Source organism: Sciurus vulgaris (assembly GCF_902686455.1).
Source record: "Sciurus vulgaris genome assembly, chromosome: 14".
Lineage (NCBI taxonomy): Eukaryota > Metazoa > Chordata > Mammalia > Rodentia > Sciuridae > Sciurus > Sciurus vulgaris.
Window position 1 is genome coordinate 67,104,993 of NC_136475.1, and position 18,979 is coordinate 67,123,971.

The window sequence follows — 18,979 nt, forward strand, 5'->3', positions numbered from 1 at the left end:
CTTGTACAAGAATTTCAAAAAACCCCAACAGGATCATTTAACTGAATTCATTGTAATTTTTATCCAACACTATCAAACCTATAGCGATAGAAATCAAAACAGTGGTTTCCTGGAGTTGGACTGGGATGAGTAAGATTAATTGGAAATGGGCACCAGGGAATTTTCTCAAGTGATGAAAATGTTCTATATCTTGATTGAAGTAGTGATTATAGTTAGTGGTGTATATGATTATCAAAATTTATGTAATTGTATACCTAGTGTCTGTGCATTATGGACTATGTAAAGCATATGCCAATTAAAATCAAAGAGACAAAGCAATATGATTTTAAAAAGTAAAAATTTTAAATTAAAATTAAATGAAAAATTTTAAACAGAGGTGTAAAACATTACCAAAAAATGGTGCCATAAAATGCTACTTCAACAATTTAGGTTTTGGGCTGGGATTGTAGCTCAGTGGTACAGCGTTTGCCTAGCATGTGTGAGGCACTGGGTTCAATCCTCAGCACAACATAAAAATAAATAAAATAAAGTTATTGTGTCCATCTACAACTAAATATAGATAGAAAGATAGATAGATAGATGATAGATAGATAAATTGACATATTTTTGTTTTTGTTTTTTTTTGAAGAAATTAAGTTTTTTTGCTGGGCATGGTTTACACTTGTAATCCTAGCAGCTTGGAGGCTGAGGTAGGAGGATCACAAGTTCAAAGCCAGCCTCAGCAATTCAGTGAGACCCTGTCTCTAAATAAAATATTTTTAAAAGGCTGGGGATGTAGTTCAGTGGTTAAGGGTCCCTGGGTTCAATCCCCGGTACCAAAGAAAATAAAAATAAATTTAGATTTTTTTGAGCAGCCAAAACTCAGCTCTTTGTTGCTCAGTGGATGTCAACATGAAAAGTCCACAAGTCTCAAGAAGAATTTAAACTAATTTTTTCAGAATTGGGGATGTGGCTCAGTGATACAGCTCGTTGCCTAGCTTGCTAGATCCCTTGAGTTCAAACCTCAGCATTGCAAAAAATGAAAAATGTATTTTTCATTGTTTCTTTTTTTGATTGTTTGTTTGCTTTAGCTATTAAGGTAGTTAATAATAGCTGGTGCTGTAATCCCAGCGACCTAAAAGGATGAAACAGGAAGATCGAAAGTTTGAGGCCAGCTTTTGCATTTAGTGAGAACCTATATCAGAATAAAAAATAAATAAATAAAAAATAAAAAGGGCTGGAGGTGTAGTTCAGTGGTATAGAGTACCCTAGGGTTCAAACTCTAGTACCAACAAAATTAAAAATGTAATAATAACCACAATAACAACAACATTAATCAGGTTAGAAACTGAACCAGAAAAGAGCTTTAATTTCAACTCCAAAGTATTGCTTTCCCAGGTGTCTCCCTTATAGAACTTGAGAATTTCCTGATTTTAGAAAAATGCTCCCTATACACTAGTACACTAATTGTTGTTGTTGTTGTTGTTGTTGTTGTTTTCTTTTTTTTTCATGACGTTCTGTTCAGTGAAGATTTTGTTTTGAGAAAAACAAATTTGGCAACTAAAATTATTCTTGTTGGTTTTCTGGGGGAAAAAGCCCAAACAATGGATTAAATCATCAATGCAAACTAAAATGCAAATCCCAACCAAGTCTTCTGGGAACCACACCCTGCTTCCTGGGTAGTGGGGCAGAGCCTGGGGAAATAGGGCAGCCCCAGCCACCTGGAGGAAGGGGAAGATGGATGGGGAGACACGTTCACATTTGTCCAACCCCTCTCAGTGCCACACACTATTTTAGGAGGTTTACTGTAATTGTGTCATTTAATGAATATAATAAGTATGGAAAAGAGATTCTAAGAGAGGTCAGAAAGTTCCTTGCCTATCTTTACACACCAAGTACAAAACAGTATCTTAGCAGAAGCTGACAATGATAGATTCCAGGAAGGACTGGGTGGAGGTGGCTGCCAAGAACAGTCACCTCCTAGGAACTCTAGTACCTTCCCCCCACCCATCCCCAACAGGTGGCTGGGTTTTTGCAAGACTTGGCTAACTAAACAGCCAGTAAACGAAAGTGTGTGTTTAAATTTGGAGAAAGGGCCTGCTGTTTCATGATTATTTTTTAATTAGCTATTTTCTGGGGTTTGATTAAATTTGGAAATAATTGCATCTTAGGAACTATTTCAGAACCTCAGATTATAAACCTAGGGCTGCCTCAGGAATCTGCGGATGGGTTGTCACCCTGTGACCAATTGCCAGTCCTGAAAACAAGCATCCTTTGTCTGCAGAAGAAGTTGTGGCCATGCAAATTTTTCTAGTTCTCTGCCTGGAAAGAAAATTCCATCTGGCCGACTTCTCTTTTTTCTCTCTATTTTTTTTGTATAAAATATGCAAAACATAAATGCATGAGCCACTAGAGTGGCAGATTATGTCACCTGAATATTGCAGATAAAATTGAAACATGACAAGAAGTTACAATTTGCCTCGTAGGAAAAAGCACGTAAAAGGTAGTTTGTTTGCATGATGATATTATGAAAGTTTTAATAAATCCAGAATGGGAAATCAAATAGTTATAGAGGGGAAAGAAACCTGCTGGTTTGAAAAATACAGTAAAGAATAAACTGTATGAGAGATAGTCTAATGATCTAAAATATTTAAAACTGGGATGTGAACTCATTTTGTAAATAGAAAAACCTAAGGTGTTTTTGCATAGATGTGTGTTGTTAAGATATGTCTAACCATTTCTATTATCACTTTGCAATTTTCAAAGCATTTTCCTACCCATTGTTCTATATGACACCGTGAGGAAGGTAGGAAAGCTATTATTAGGCCTATTTTGCAAATGAAACCGAAGTTTACAACCTTTTCCCCCAAGTCCCCCAATCTGGAACCTACATACAGGTCTTGACATTCAACACCCTTGGGCTCTTTCCACAGTATCCCACTGCTTATATTCCTTTCCTGAAAATATTATGAAGCTAAATAAGTTAATCATAGAGCAAACTCCTTAGTTAATTATATTTATAAGTACAAACTTAGAAAGGTGTTATAATGTGGTGGTTAAGACCACAGAATGTACAACCACTACTTAGCTATGTGACCTGGAGTAAGCTACTAAACTTATCCATACCTCAGTTTACTTATCTGTAGAACAGGAATAATAAGAGCATTTATCTCACAGGGGTTTTGAAAACCTTAAATGAATTAATGCATGTTAAGTATTTTGTACAGTGCTTGGCTCATAAAAAATCATTTTAAAAATGCAAGGTATTATTGTCTTTGCAAAGTAATTTTTATATTCAGCTTACTTTGGTAAGCATTGAGATATTTTAAGTAGTTAATGTATGTGTTGTATTACATAGCTCCTAAAACTATACATGTTAATGACTGAAACTAAAGATCTCACCACAGTGTCTTTAGTTTGCTCTTGCCACTTAGGAATAAGCATCTGTTATCTCTATCAGGGATCAGGTCTCAGAGTTGTGTTAATTAACCTAAAGTCATAACAAAACACCACAACTCATACCAACCCTGAATCACCCTGATCTAAGAATCGTGAGGACTTCAGTATAAATGTGACAGCCTTCTGTTGTTGGTCAAACACTTCCCTTGCTCAAATACATTTATTCTTCTTCTGTAAAACATTATTTAAATTCCAAATCCCCTCAAGGAAATATTGAGTAGCAGACTTACTTTTCGCCCTCAAGATTCAGTAAAAACACAGGCAAGTAAACAGTCACCAAATATTCTTGGATTATAGAGCAAGGATGCTCTCAGCAACTTGGAACAGCCTGAAGGGAGTTGTTGCTTCAGGTAAATAAGGAACTAGTTGGGCATCCAAAGAATGGTGCACACAAGAAACAGCACTTTGAATTTCCGAAGTATGAATTCATGGTGATGGAAGCCAGCAGGGGGTAAAGAGAAAGGGAGGGCTTCCATGTATAGAAGAATGCCCCCTAAGAAGTATTCAATGGATGATGGAAATTCACCATTTTGCAATCCCCACGTTATAGCTAGTTCAAGCAAGGATTATTTAAACCCGTGGTTCTCAAACATTGGTGTGCATCAGAATCACCTGGAGACTTGTTAAAAATGGATTACAGGATGCCACCCCTAGAGTTTGTAATTCAGTAGATCCAGGGTGGGGCCCATGAATTTTCTTTTCAGTCGGGCTCCCAAATGATGCCATTTCTGAGACCACACTTTGAAAACCACTTATCTAAATAATTAAGTGATGAATTTTTGAGGAATAGGGTATTCACACAGAGGTTTTTCAAAATAAATATTTCGAAGGGGAAAAAAATGAGTCAACATAAGAATGGTGGAAATTACCACCACCGTTTCCTGACTAAGTTCATATATGACATTATTATCTGGTCCTGGGATCATGTGATCTGAAGGACCCACTTTCTCTGAAATGCCAGCAAGATCACATCTAAACTTGAAGAGCACTTTGGGAAGTGAGGGATCTAATTTTGTTCTTACTATTAACAGGTTTGTTTGATCTCTGGTTAAGTGCTTGGCTTTTCTTTAGACTCTATTCCTTTATTAAAAAAAGAAGAAGAAGAAGAAGAAGAAATAAAGTGTTCTCCATGAGGTTAATGGTAGAAGGTTCCAAAGTCCTAAGAAATTAGGCTGGAAATTACTGCATCCTGCAGCTTTGAAATCAGAAAATAGCAATACAGAGACACCATCTCTGGTGAAAATTATTTTTATAACATTGCATCAGAGATTTCTTTTTCTAAGAAAGATGCTTGTCTTAGCAATATAGATTTTAAAAGAATGTGAAAGATGAATGTTTTAAGACAAGTTTAAAAAAAATCAATGTTGCCGCAGCCACTCTACTTTATATGGAGGACTAGGAATTATTTTACTCTGCAGAAATAAATTAACCCAGTTCTTTAGAACTGAGTATTACTTTCTTGCTAAATGTAAAAAACCACCAACTGCTATTGTAAAATTTTTTGTGTGTAGATTCAAGGAGACCTTATCAGAAAATATGTTTCTTTGCTGCACACTATCTGTAACAAAGCATCTCATTTGCACTCATTGTGGTTAGACAGGTCCTAGGTTTCTCTCCTTTGCAGACTCACCATTCTAATTTTGAGGCCATTCTGAGGAGTTGGAGCTACAGTGGGCATAATTTGAAGGGTGCCTCAAAGACCACCTTCCAGCCCCTACCTATTTTATGTGACTCTCATCACCCATTGACCTGGTGAGGGCAGGTCACCTTAATAGGCACTCTTGGAAGAAGGATGCGTTCCGACACAGGCAGGCTCTCACGGAGAGAAAGAGAAAAGAGGCTGCCCAGGCAGAAGTACAGGTGACATGCCCACATTGGCTTCAGTCAAATCAGAATCTCCAAGGAAATGGGAATTTGGTGTTAAGCAAATGAGGGACTAGGGAACAGGACCTGGTAAGGTACAGGGAAATAAATCACAGAGGCAGCCAGGTGGGAAAGGAAAGGATGACCCAGAGAAACAGGGCTTGCTTTCATTTTGCCTTATGTTGCAAGTGAACTATAAATATCACTTTCAGAGAAGCTGATAAGGATGAAATGATGCCATTCTGGGCTAAACGTCTTCATATATTTTTATCCCATGTCTCGATCAGCATTGCTTCCTCCTCCCACTACTTCCCACTCTTCTACCCCCACAAAATGCCCTTTTGTCATAGCAATGAGTATAAAACAAGGAAGGGACAGCAAAGTGGACCCTAAAGGGCTGCAACTGACTCTTCTCACCACAGCTCTTATCTCTCAGGCCCCTGGAATTCCCCTCTAGTTGGGATGCTGCCTTTAGACCACAATTTGAAGTCAGATGTATCAGATTGAGAACTCAGAGGGGACAGTGTGTCCAGCCTTTTGTCCTCCTGCATTTCATGATAATTACGTACAACAGAAATACATAATTAAAGACATTCCAAAGTGCACAGATGCAAATGCATTTATTTATTTGGCTTTAAGAAAAAGCCCTACAATGAGCATGGCACCGCCTATAATCCCAGTGGCTTGGGAGACTGAGGCAGGAGGGTCTCAAGTTCAAAACCAGCCTCATCAACTTAGCAAGCCCTAAGCAATTTAGTAAGACCCTGTCTCAAAGTGAAAAATTAAAAAGGGTTGAGGATGTGGCTCAGTGGTTAAGTGCCCTGGGGTTCAATCCCTAGTGCCAAAAAAGAAAAAAGAAAAGAAAGTCCTAATATTTCATAGGTTAAAAGATTTATAAAATGGTCTTTTTTTTTTATCTGATGTTGTTACTTTAGAAGTGGTCTCATTTTGTGAGACTCAGTGCTTATCTTATATTTTTTAGAGTGGTACCCGCATATATCACAAACAAAAACAATGTTTTTGATTTTTTAACGTCAGCCTACGGTCCATTTTCCTAATACTGTTTTAAAGGTAAGAGTCCAATAGTGACTACTAGTTGTACTTACCTCCTAAAAGCAAAATGCTGAAGAACAAGAATGGGATTGAGCAAGGGTACCTCTTCAAGTCACAGCCTGCCATCAACCCCAGCTGGACCTGACAAAAGCCTTACAGAGTGTTGTCTTTCAAGAGATTAAAGAACAAAGCTGGTGGAACTTTTCTCTCTTAAATAGTCTCATTTTCAAAAAGATAAATTTGAAACAGCAGTGTACATAGAGTCTTTGATGTAAGGAGCCACTGGGATGGAGGAGTCAAGCTCTGACCTTGGAGTAGGCTAACAGCTTTGCACTGGGTCATACGGGGCAGAGTGCATAAACCAACTGAGCCTCAGTTTTCTCCTCAGAAAAATGGGGATATTCATACCACTTCATAAACCAAAATGCAAGGAAGGTACCTGGAAGGTGGGAAATGATTAAAAACTATTCGTTTCCTTTCCCCACAACCAAATCAGTTCTTTGAGAGAGGCAGCATGAGGTGATAGATCACAGCCTTTGTGTTAGGAATACCTGAGGACTGGTCATGTTGCTCAGTGGTAGAGTACTTCCCTAGCATGTGCAAGATCCTGGGTTTGAACCTCAGCACCATAAAAATAGTAATTATAAGGGCTGGGGATATAGCTCAATTGGTAGAATGCTTGTCTTGCATGTACAAGGCCCTAGGTTCAATCCCCAGCACCACATACACACATACATACACACACACACACACACACACACAGACACACAAATAGTAATTATAAACATTTTGGGATTGGTGGTGTAACTCAGTAGTAGAGTCTTGTTTAGCATGTGCAGGGCCCAGGGTTTAATCCCAAGTCCTGGGGGGGGGGGGGGGGGGGGGAAGGAAATGGTATAAATTAAGAGTTCTGAAGATTGATATAGAGAGTTTCCCAGAAATTTAGTAGATTGTTGGGGTGATACCTAGTGCCCTTCTAAGGCTCATAATGGGGACACCAACTGATGCATTTGAATGTACCTGGCAAGGCTTAGGTGCTCAGGTGCAGATACAGAACTAGTGGGTGGCTGGGGCTGTCTGAGGCTGGACTTCATGAAAGGTAAGTGTGATAAAAGGAGAGAAGCAAGGAAATGGAAGTGTTTTCAAGATCAATTTTGTTTTAAAATAATAATGCATTTCTAACACATTAACAAACTAAATTCAGAAGTTTATGAACACATTATTACAATATGAGCAAGGACAGTTTGTTCTAGGAATACATAAGTGCTCAAATATTACATTAAAGATGAAAGAATAACCAGAAATCACATTGCAAGATATTGGTTATCTCTGGCCATGTAACAAGCCATCCCCAAATTTTGTACCCAACAGATGTATTATATTTGTGTATTTTGTGAATCAGTAATCAGAAGAGAACAGAGCAGAGACAATTTTTATCTTTGCTCCACAATGTCCAGAGCCTCAGCTTGGGAGGCTCGAAGTCTGGAGTGACTTGATAGCTAGGGAAGAATCATCTTGAGGTGGCTTCACTCACTTGGTTGACATTTGATGCTACTGGTTGGGACCTCAACTGGTCTGTCAGATGGAAAACTTACACATGGCGTCTTCAGGTGCCTTCTCCGTGGGTTAATCTGAGCTTTCTCCTAGTATGAATGATGGATTCCAAGAGTTAGCATCCCAAGGGAAGAAGGTGGACCCGAATGGTGTTTTTATGAACCAACCTCAGAAGTAACATAGTATCACTTCTGCCATACTCTCCTTGTCCAGGCAGTCATGAAGATCTTCCCAAGGTTCAAGGAGAGAGGGCATAGACTCCACCAAACTATAGTAGGCAGGGTTCTCCAGAGAAACAAAACCAATAAGATCTATATAAATATAGAGAGAATAGAAAGGGATTTATTATGAAAATTGACCACCTCTGTTAGTTGTGGTTCTTTACCTAGTATGTTGATGACTCAAACCTTCATTCCTGAAGGGTCTGGGTCATTGATAGTCCTACCTGGCTTGAGTTGTACTTTTCCATTGATCTTAATCAAATGCATGATAATACTAAGAGACATCCTAAGGGAACTATATTCCAGAAATACCTTCTCTTACCAGCTTCATGGAGGAATAAGCCAATTTGATAGTTTGGATCCATCATCCTAGTCAACATTGTAACTCACCTGTTGACTCAGTCATGAGAGGCCTAAAATGGTGGAGAGGCAGTGTTAACTTCCATTTCAATGGAATCACCATGTGTCCCCTGACAGGAGGATTCTTTCCTGTGGAACTAAGACCTGTAAGCTAACAGAGCACAAATCTTGCAAACAGGAAGCAAATATTTTTTCTAATAATCACTCAAACTCGATGTGTGGTGCCAATAGCCTTGATTCATGGACCTGCAAATTCTAGCTATAAGAGAAACAGTATCATATATTGGATGCTGATTCAGAACATATGTAGCCTCCTGGAGAACCTGACCTCAGCCCTGCAAGCTACTGTCAACCAGCATTGTAACTGTGTCTTCGGATGGCTGTTCCAATATTCTTTAAAGCTAAGCAGGGAACATTTTGTGTGTGTGTGTGTGTGTGTGTGGTACTGGGAATTGAACCCAAGCCTTGTGCATGTGAGGCAAGCACTCTACCAACTGAGCTACATCCCTGGCCCCGGGGAACATTTTAAGACCAGTGTATTCTGTAAACATGAGCCTATTGCTGCATTTCTGTGAAATAAGTTTGTGGGTCAAGAGTAATGCTGTGTGGAATACCATGATGGGTGTAAGACATTCTACAAGTCCACAGATGGTTGTTTTGGCAGAAGAAATGGAAATAGCATTAAGCATGTGGAATGGGAAATATTGTGGTGGCCATCTTTAAAAAAAAATACAATCTGTCAGAGATACTGAAAAATTATTTAGTAATATTCAGCGGCTCTTTTTTGTTCAAAACTCAGATCAAAGGAAAGAGAAGGATGGATATGTATGCCAAATAAATTAAAGCAGGATCTTGATACAACCAGGTTCATAGCAGAATTGTTCACAATTGGTACAAGATGAAAGTAACCCAAATATCCATCAACAGATAAATGGATATACAAAATGTGATATATATGCAATGGGCTATGATTTAGCCTTAAAAAAGATTGAAATTCTGACACATGCTACAATGAATGAGTGGAGAGGACATGAATGCTAAGTGAAATAAGCCAGTAACAAAAGGACAAATACAGTCATGTGTGTATCATATAACATCATTTTGGTCAATGACAGACCATGTATGACAGTGGTCCCATAAGATCATAATACCTATTAAAGTTGCAATCTTAGTTTGTATAAAATACACTCTGAGATGTTTATATAATGACAAAGTTGCCTAATGACACATTTTTCACAGTTGTTAGGTGATAAATGTCTACTGTATGCTTCTATTTATATACAGTAGCGAATAATCAAATTCATAGAAACAAAGAATGGTGGTTACCAGGGCCTGGGGGGGCTGGGAAATGGGGAGGGAGTTGTTCAATAGAAACAGAGTTTCAGTTTTGCGAGATGAAAAGAGTTGGTTGTACAATGTGTACTTACCACTGAACTGTACACTTAAAAATTGTTAAGATATGTTTTATGTAATGTGTATTTCATTTAAAAATGTCTAAGAAGGAAATAAAAGCAAGATTTCCAGATATAGAATGCCATAGCAAATATTGCATATTGACATGCTCTAGAATGTAGCACAGACAGAAGCTGAAAATCCTACATTTTTCAGACTCTCTTGTGGCCAAGAGCTCAAGACATGATTTGGATCCCACCAAACAGATGCACTCATGTGAGACTTTGACTTGGAACTGAGTCCTGTGCGGAGGGAGATGCTGTGAAAAAGCAGCTGTTGTCTTGAGGCAGACTGTAGCAGAAGTGGCATGATCTGAAGCCAGCTGCTGTAGCAGCAGCTTCTTCATTTGGAAGGCGAGGCCAGGTGCAAAGGCACACACCTGCAATCCCAGTTATTTGGGAGGCTGAGGCAAGAGGATCAGAAGTTGGAGGCCAGAATCAGTGACTTAGAAAGACCCTATTTCAAAATAAAAAATAAAAATAAATTTAAAAGTCTGGGGAGGTAGCTCAGGATAAAGTGCCCTGGGTTGGATCCCCAGTACAAAAAAAAAAAAAAAAAAAAAAAAAAAATTTACAAGTGACTTCTTGATTCAGCAGCTTTCGGCATTGATGATGGCTTCATTTCCAGTTTGGGTCAAGGCGGAGAGGCTATGGGTCCAGGAGTTGCTCCTGAATCCTCAGCCTTTTGGTCCCACTTCCTCAGTCTTATGAAAGCTGGAGGCAGAATCAGTGGATTTGCATATAAAATGATTGTATTCATAGAGAACCAGAGACCGCATGCATTTAAGAAAAAAAAAATTAGTGGAGTAAATACAAGAGCTAAATAGGGCAGCCAGATTTAAGCCAGCCATACAAAAAAACAACGAATACTTTTTCTTTAACCAATAATCATCAGGTAGAAGAGTTATTTAAAAATCCTATTCCAAAAGACAACAAAAGTTGTCAAGAGCCAGGAATAATCTTAAAGGAAATACACCAGACCTGCTCAGCACCCAGACTCCATTTTAGTCCTCATTCCCTCTATTCCAGCTTCACAATAAGTTCACCTAACTAAATCAATAAACAACTACAAGGGATATCATAACAAAATGCCTCATGAGAACTACTGCCACTGAAATCTGAATAACAGAGACCTATTTTTGCCTCATCAGCTGAGCAAATTAAAATTCAGTTCTTCCTTAGCTCTTACTGTTTTCCGACCCAAAGTTTATGTATTTTTGTTTTAATTTCTATGTTAGAGTTAAGAAAACAAAAACTACACACCCCGCAAATCAAGGCAGACGTTTTCATTTTTAGACAAAGAAAGTTAAGAAGAAAACAATTCTGAGGCAATGATGTTTCTGCCTCAGGGAGAAAAAACTTGAATGTGATCCTTATGGAACTGGGTCCCTGGCATTCTCTTCAAAATCATGCATGCATAAGTGATTTTCAAAGATTCAGGGAAATGAGCTGTTGCACAAGGGATGATAGGATACGTTATGTTGTTTTTTGTATTTGTTTTCTTTTTCTTTCTTTTTTAAGAGTTGCTGATAGTTTGTTGGTAAAAAAAAAAAAAAATTAAGAGAGTGCCTCTGTACAAGAAGCAGTCAAGAATAAATCTGATGAAATATGGATGTCTAAGTCATCCATAAGTATTTATCACAAATTCTGTTTAAGAAACACAGCCAGACCTGGCACTGTGGTGCATGTCTGTAATCCCAGCAACTGAGGAGGCTGAAGCAGGAGGAATACAAATTTGAGGCCAGCCTGGGTAACTCAGCAAGACTCTATCTCAAAATAAGAGATAAAAAGGACTGGGGATGCGGCTCAATGGTAAAGCACCCCTGGATGAAATCCCCAGAACCAAACCAAACCAAACAAACAAAAAAACCAAAAACCCAAAATCTACATTGAGATTGCATCTGATTCCCAGTCAGAATGGCTATCATTAAGAATACAAAAATCAATAAATGCTGGTGAGGATGGGGTATACACCTGTTGTGGGAATGTAAATTAGTGTAGCCACCTGGAAGTCAGCAATGAAGTTTCTTAAAAAACTAAAAATAGAACAACCATGTGACCCATGTAACCCAGCTGCACCACTCACTGGGCATATACCTGAAGGAATTAAAGTCAGCATACTATAGAAATACCTGCTTATCCATATTTATTGCAGCAAAATTTCCAATAACCAAGTTATGGAATCAGCCTACGTGTCCAACACTGGATAAATGGATAAAGAAAATGTGATAATATACAATGGAATATTATTCACCCATAAAGAAGAACAAAATCATATCATTTTTAGGAAACTGGAGCTGAAGATCATCATGTTAAACAAAATAAGCTGGATTTAGAAAGACAAGTGTTGCATATTTTCTCTCATATATGGGGCATAGCAGGGGAAAAAGAAAATATAAAAGTAAAAGGAGACTCTCAGAGAAAAGTAAGGGGATCTGTGGGTAGGGAAAGAGGAGGAAGGGGAGGGAGGGAGATGTGGGAAGGTGGAAATGATCAAAATATGTTAAATGCATGTAAGAATGTGCTACAATGAAACCCATCATTCTGTATAATGAATTCTGTATAATTAACAAGCACGAAAAAGGAAAGAATAAAACATAGCCCAAGGCAGAATAAACTGTAAGTTCTTTACTTACCTAGTCATACCAGATTCTGCACATATTTTGAGAAAGAAAATCAGTTTCCTTTCAGATTTTTCTTTTCCTTTGGTACTGGGCAGTCTAACATTGAACCCTTTTTATTTTTATTTTTTGGTACTGAGGAATAAATACAGGGATGCTTTATCACTGAGCTCCATCCCCAGCCCTTTCACACTTTTTGAGACAGGGTCTCACTAAGTCGCCCAGGCAGGCCTTGGATTTGGAATCCTCCTGTCTCAGCCTCCTGACTAGCTGGGATTATAGACATGTGCTGCCACTCCTGTTGCAAAAGCTTATTGAGAAAACACATTTGTGAGAGGAAAGATGAAAGAAGGAAGCAAAAAAGGGCAAGGGATCATGATACAGATCTGCCAAAGACAGTCCAATCTAGAGCTCCAGAGCCAAGAATGTGCATTTGAGGATTAAAAAGAATAAAATACTTAGAAGTATATTTAACAAAGGAAATGCAGAACTAAAACAAAAAATGCAAAATTTACACTGTGAAAACTACAAAACATTATTGAAAGAAATTTTAAAAGACCTATATAAATGGAAAGGCAGTCTATGTTCATAGAACAATAGATTTAATATTGCTGAGAAGGCAATATTCACTAAATGATCAATGCATCAATACAGATTTGATGCAGTCCCTATTAAAACCACAGCTGCTTTTTTTGAAGAAGTTGACAAGCTGTTTTTAAAATTCACATGAAATTGCAAGGGACTCAGTCAACAACCCCCCCCCCCCCCCCCCCACACTTTTAAAAAAATTATTTCAGTTCTGGGGTTGAACCCAGGGATTTGCACATGCTAGGGAAGCAGTCCACCACTAAGCTACATCCCACCCCTCCCTTTATAAAAACATTTGAGACAAGGTCTCATCCTGTTGTCCAGGCTGGCCTTAAATTTGCATTCTTCCTGCTTCAGCCTCCAGAGTAACTGGGATTAGAGGCGTGTGCCACTGCACCCAGTTCCAAAATATTCTGGAAAAAGAACAAAGTTTAGAGGAGTCACATTTTTTTTTTTTTAATTTCAAAATGTACTAAAAGCTACAGTAATCAAGACAGTGTGGTGTTGGTATAAGGAAAGACATACTGATCAATGGAGTACAGTTGAGAGTCTAGAAATAAACCTTGATATTTATAGTCAACTAATTTTTAATTATGATGCTGAGGCAATTCAATTGGAAGTCTTTTCAATAAATGGTGCTGGTACAACTATATATCTATGTGCAAAAGGATAAAGTTGGACCCTTTCCTGCACCACCCACCTAACTTCAGGCTTCCCTAAGAGCTGAAATTACAAATTCTTAGAAGAAAATATGGGAGGGGGTCTGTAATTCTTCGTGACCTTGGGTTAAGCAACACTTTCTTAGATGTGATACCAAAGTACAACAAAAAATAGACAAATCAGACTTTGTCAAAATTAAAAATGTTTTTCTTCAAAGGACACTATCAAGAAAGCAAGCAAACAAAACCCTTCAGAATGGAAGAAAATATTTGCAAATCATGTCTCTGATAAGGGACCTGTATTCAGAATATGTAGAAATATGTACAGTTCAATAACAGAAAGATAAGCAATCTAATTAAAGAAGGGGCAAAGGAATCTTAATAGACATTTCTCCAAAGAAGAAATTTTACCACTTAGGGTATATGTCCAATAAAAGTATTAGTATTCTGATGCTCCATAACATGTAACAACACACATTTAGTGTCTCAGTTTCTGTAAGAAATTTAGAAAAGGGCCAGGTGTGGTAGCATTTGCCTATAATCCCAGCAGTTCAGGAGACTGAGATAGGAGGATCACAAGTTAAAAGTCGGCCTCAGCAACTTAGTGAGGCTCTAAGCAATTTAGCAAGACCCTGTTTCAAAATAAAAAATAAAAAGGGTTGGGGATATGGTTCAGTGATTAAGCAGCTTTGGGTTCAGTCCCTGTACCAATAAATAAATAAATAATTTAGAAATGGATTAGCTGGTGTTTCTGGTTCAGGATCTTACCTGGGATAGGGAGGTTTCAGTCATCTGAAGACTGGACTGGGGCTGGAGGATCTATATCTAAGTTGGTTCATTTACATGGTTGAAGACAGCAGTTCTCATTTCCTTCTCACATGGACGTCTCCATAAGGTTGCTAAGTATCCTCAAAATGTGGCAGTGGACTTCCCTAAGAATGGAGGATCTGAAAAAAAAAAAAAGGACTAAAGTCACATCTTCTTTGAAAACAGCTTCAGTCACCACAAACATAATTTCTGCAAAATAGGATTTTTTATTGAATAGAATTTTGTACTCATTCTGGGAGTGGGGTATATACCACGCATGAATACCAGGAGGCACGGCTCACTAGACCATCTTGGATGCTGGATTCCACAATACATAACATACAATTTAATTCTACTTATCTACTTGTTTTTGAACTTTACTGCACAGTTTCCTGTGTTTTACTTTATGTTCATATATATAGGTGTGGTTCATTAATTCTTGCTGTTCTATAGTATCCCACAATAAACTTATTCATTTTACTGCTTATGCTATTACAAATAATACAGTGAGAAACTTTCTGGTTCAAATGTGAAAGAATTTCTCTGGGATATATATGTTATGTGAATATACCCTATGCTAGTTTATATAGGACATGTCCATGTTTATCTTTTAAGAGAAGGTAAATAATTACAAAAAATGTTTGCACTTGTTTATTTTGCTATTAACGGTGGATAAGAATTTCACCCTTTCCAAAGCTTAGTATCGTTCAACTTTAAAAATTTTGTCAATTAAATGGGCACAGATTTAATTGACAGTTAAATCAGATTTCCTTGGGGTCTTTTTGTCTGTTTTCTTTTGTTTTGTGAATCCAGGTGTTCCTTATGTTGCCTAGGTTGGCCTTGAACCCCTGGTCTGGAGTGGTCCTCTGCCTTAGACTCCTGTGTAGCTGGGGTTTCATGGGTGTGCCATCAAGTCTGGCTTCATTGAGTTTCCCTGATTATTTTTTTAGCTTGCATTTTCCTGATTTTTAAAATTGATTCTTTTTAGTTATGCATGACAGTAGAATCCATTCCGATATAATTATATAAGCATGGAATGTATCTTATTCTAATTAGGACCCCATTCTTGTGGATGTACATGATGGTGGGATTCACTGTAGTATATTCATATATATTTATAGTAAAATTATGTCAGATTCATTCCACTGTCTTTTCTTTTCCTATCCCCCTTCCCTCCATTTTCCATTGTCTAATCCACTGAATTCCATCCCCCCAGGGCCCCCCCAACACACACATTGTGGGTTAGTTTCCACATGTCTGCAAAAACAGTAGATCTTTGGCTTTTTGGGACTGGCTTATTTCACTTTGCATGATTCTCTGATTATTGAGATGAATTCCTAATCATCATTTTCTCCAAGTAAACTACCTATTGTGGATACTAATTCTGTTTTGGTTTTATGAGTTGCAATGTCTTGCTTTTAATTTGTCTTACCCTTTCACTTTCTACTTTGGGCTCATAAAGATATTCTTTATTATCTTCTCATAGTTTTATAATTTTACTTTTTGTATTTAAAGCCTTTAATCCAATGGGATAGTTTTGCGTAGGGTGTGAGTTAGGGATGTTATCTCATCTTCTATATGTATTTATCATTTCTATTTCATGTGTTGAACAGTATATCCTTTCCCAAGTCATCGGCAATGCATCCTGTGCCATAAATCAGGTTTCTAGCTGAACTTGGTGGCACTTGCTGATTGAGACCCTTAGTAACTTAGTAAGACCCTGTCTCAAAAAAAAAAAAAAAAAAAAGAAAAGAAAAAAGAAAGGTTGGAGATGTAAGTTATTGGTAACACGTATCCTTGGGTTCAATCTCCGGTATTTGAAAAAAAAAAAAAAGCCCCCCCCCCCAAAAAAAATCAGGTTTCTATATATTTGGCCCACTAATGATCCATTGGTTTATTTATCTGTTCTGTGTTGATGCCACATTGTTTTGTGATGCTGGGGACTGAATTCAGGACGTTGTACACAGTGGGCAAGCACCTAGCACTGAGCTACATCTCCAGCCCACTACATTGTTTTAATTTCTCTAACTATGCAATCAATATTCATATCTGTTATCTCAAATTCTTCAACCATGTTGTTTTAAAGGGTTAGCTTCATGCTCTTCCATGTACATTGTAGATTTAGTTTATCACATTTCATAACAAAACATCTAGGGAATAAAAGTTGCATTTTGAGGATCTATTACAACTTCAATCAGAGAGGCTTTCACAAAAAACTGGACTCTGTAGGGATCCTGAAAAAAATGTGCAAAGAAGCGTTCCATATATCTTAAAAGATCCTTTGATCATCTCTCCTAATTGTACATATCCTGCTTTGTACTATCTTTGTGAGGGACAGAGGAGTAAGGAAGAGTGAGAGAAAGAGACTCAAGTATTAGCTATAGGTGAATAAAAGGTTGGCATTCAGCGGTTTTTATCAGCCACTATTTTATCACATGAACATTCTGAGGACATACTCTTCTATTTGGACAAGTGGAATTGAAGGTAGAGATTGGGAAGAAGGAAAAGAATGAAGGGTGGATATTGTTCTAGAGAGAGAATACATTAACTTGGCTAGTGGTTGAAAAGTGTTCTTATGCTTGTTAAGCCCTGAAGTTCTAAGGAAGGAATCCTGCATGAGAGCTTGGAAGAAGTTCAGAGAGAAGGTGGCACTGGAGACCCCACAGCATGGGTGCCAGTTCCACTGTGAGCAAGAACCTGGGTTATGGGCCTTCCAGGCATACAGAACAGCACGTGACGAGTTCATTCAAGTGATGGGTGGGTAGGAGGCACGGGTAAGTTTTTTGAGTGGGAGATTCCGCTGGAAAGAGCAGCGGCTCGATTGTGCAAGGCCATGAGTATCAGGTTAAGGACTTTGGATTTTAACCTGGGACGCCAGTGGAAGCTCTTGAACAAAAGTTTGCTTCAGGTAGATAATTCTGACCAGGGGGAGGCGGGGGAGGCAGGGGATTCAGGCGGCAGAGTCCTGGGCCAGCGTCGCCGAGAAAAGCGCGAGGGCTGCACTTCCACCTGCAGGGGGCACACCTAGGGGCTGAACGTCCTTCCCGCTCCCTTCCCTCGCCGCCCCAGTTGCGACGCACTCGGAACTCGGCTACCCCGCCTGGACGCGCCCCACCTCGGGCTTCGGCTAGTGCGTCTGGACGCGCCCCCGTGCGTCACGTCCGCTAGAGCGCGAGGCTCCTTAGCACTGAGGAGGGGCGTCAAAATTGAAGTCTCTGCGCCTGCGCCACGGGACATCTGTCGGCTGTTGTTAATCTTGAGCGGACCCGGGGACTTTTGCATCTAAACCCACAAGCTCCTTGACTTTGGCGTGGCAGTCTTTTCTCGCTGCGTGCCAATAGGACTATTGTTTTGTCTCAAGAGATCCAGGCGAGCAGTTGAGAGGGGCTCGGGCGCTCCGTGACCTTAGCTGTGCCAACCCGACACTCCCTAGATTACTGGGGCGAGAAGCTTGGAGTCTTCCTGTAACTCTCCTCCAGCTGCTTGCTCTCTTTGCTTCTCACACTTCCGTAGTAGTGAAAACCTGTTTCGGCCGCTAAGCTTGATGTTTCTAAGACTTGATTCCCTAGGCAATTAAAACAGATTCCCTAATTGAAGGGAACCTTGAAGATCAACAGTTTCAACCACTTAACGCTCCCTAACATCCTGAAGTGAGTGAAAGTAGTTTTTACTTTCATACCCTCGAAGATCATGTGTTTTCTGGGGATAAGTTTGATGGTATAGTCCTCCTGAAAGTTTTCTCCATACAACTTTCATTCTTTCAAAAATATACCATCGGTTGTGTAGACACTGTCGGTCTTGGAGATACCATGACGAACCAGATACTGTTCTCTTGGAGTTTGTTTTAGTGGGAGGAAGGCCAAAGACAAAAATAGGCTTGTACTCGCAGGGAAATATGCGAGGCTTATGGTAGAAACATACAGATGGGAACTGCTTGGACTGATCAGAGAAGGCACTTGGAGGTCGTGATGTTTATAACTAGCGAAGTGACTAGCTAGGAACTCCAGACTGAGAAAAGAGCAAAGCCTTTGAGACAGGAAAGAGATTAGTGTTTTCTAGGAATAGCAGACCAGTGTAACTGGAGTGTGGCGAGCCAAGGTTGAGAATGGTGAGAAAACGTTGAGAATGTAAATAGGAGCCAGATGCACGGTTTTGTGAGCTATGGTAAGAAATTTGAAATGCATTTTAAGAGAAAAGTGAAGCCAAGGAATAGTTACTCGCAGAGGGCTGATCTTGGGTCAGTCATTTAGAACTACACAAACTATATCACAGTCCGTTTAACATTTGAAGATGATTGACATGTTCTTTGAACCCCTTTTTCATTGCCAACTCCTCCAAGCTATGATTCTTCTACTGTCTTAGCC

General features: G+C 38.9%; 1 long non-coding RNA gene across 1 annotated transcript; it reads right to left on the reverse strand.

Moving 5' to 3' along the window:
• Positions 1 to 7,591: 7,591 nt before the first annotated feature.
• Positions 7,592 to 17,656, reverse strand: LOC306643662. Its single transcript, XR_013759025.1, has 4 exons — positions 17,482 to 17,656; positions 14,577 to 14,740; positions 8,520 to 8,618; positions 7,592 to 8,219 (listed from the first exon to the last, which is right to left on the reverse strand). It is a non-coding gene; the product is annotated as an uncharacterized lncRNA (long non-coding RNA).
• Positions 17,657 to 18,979: the final 1,323 nt, after the last annotated feature.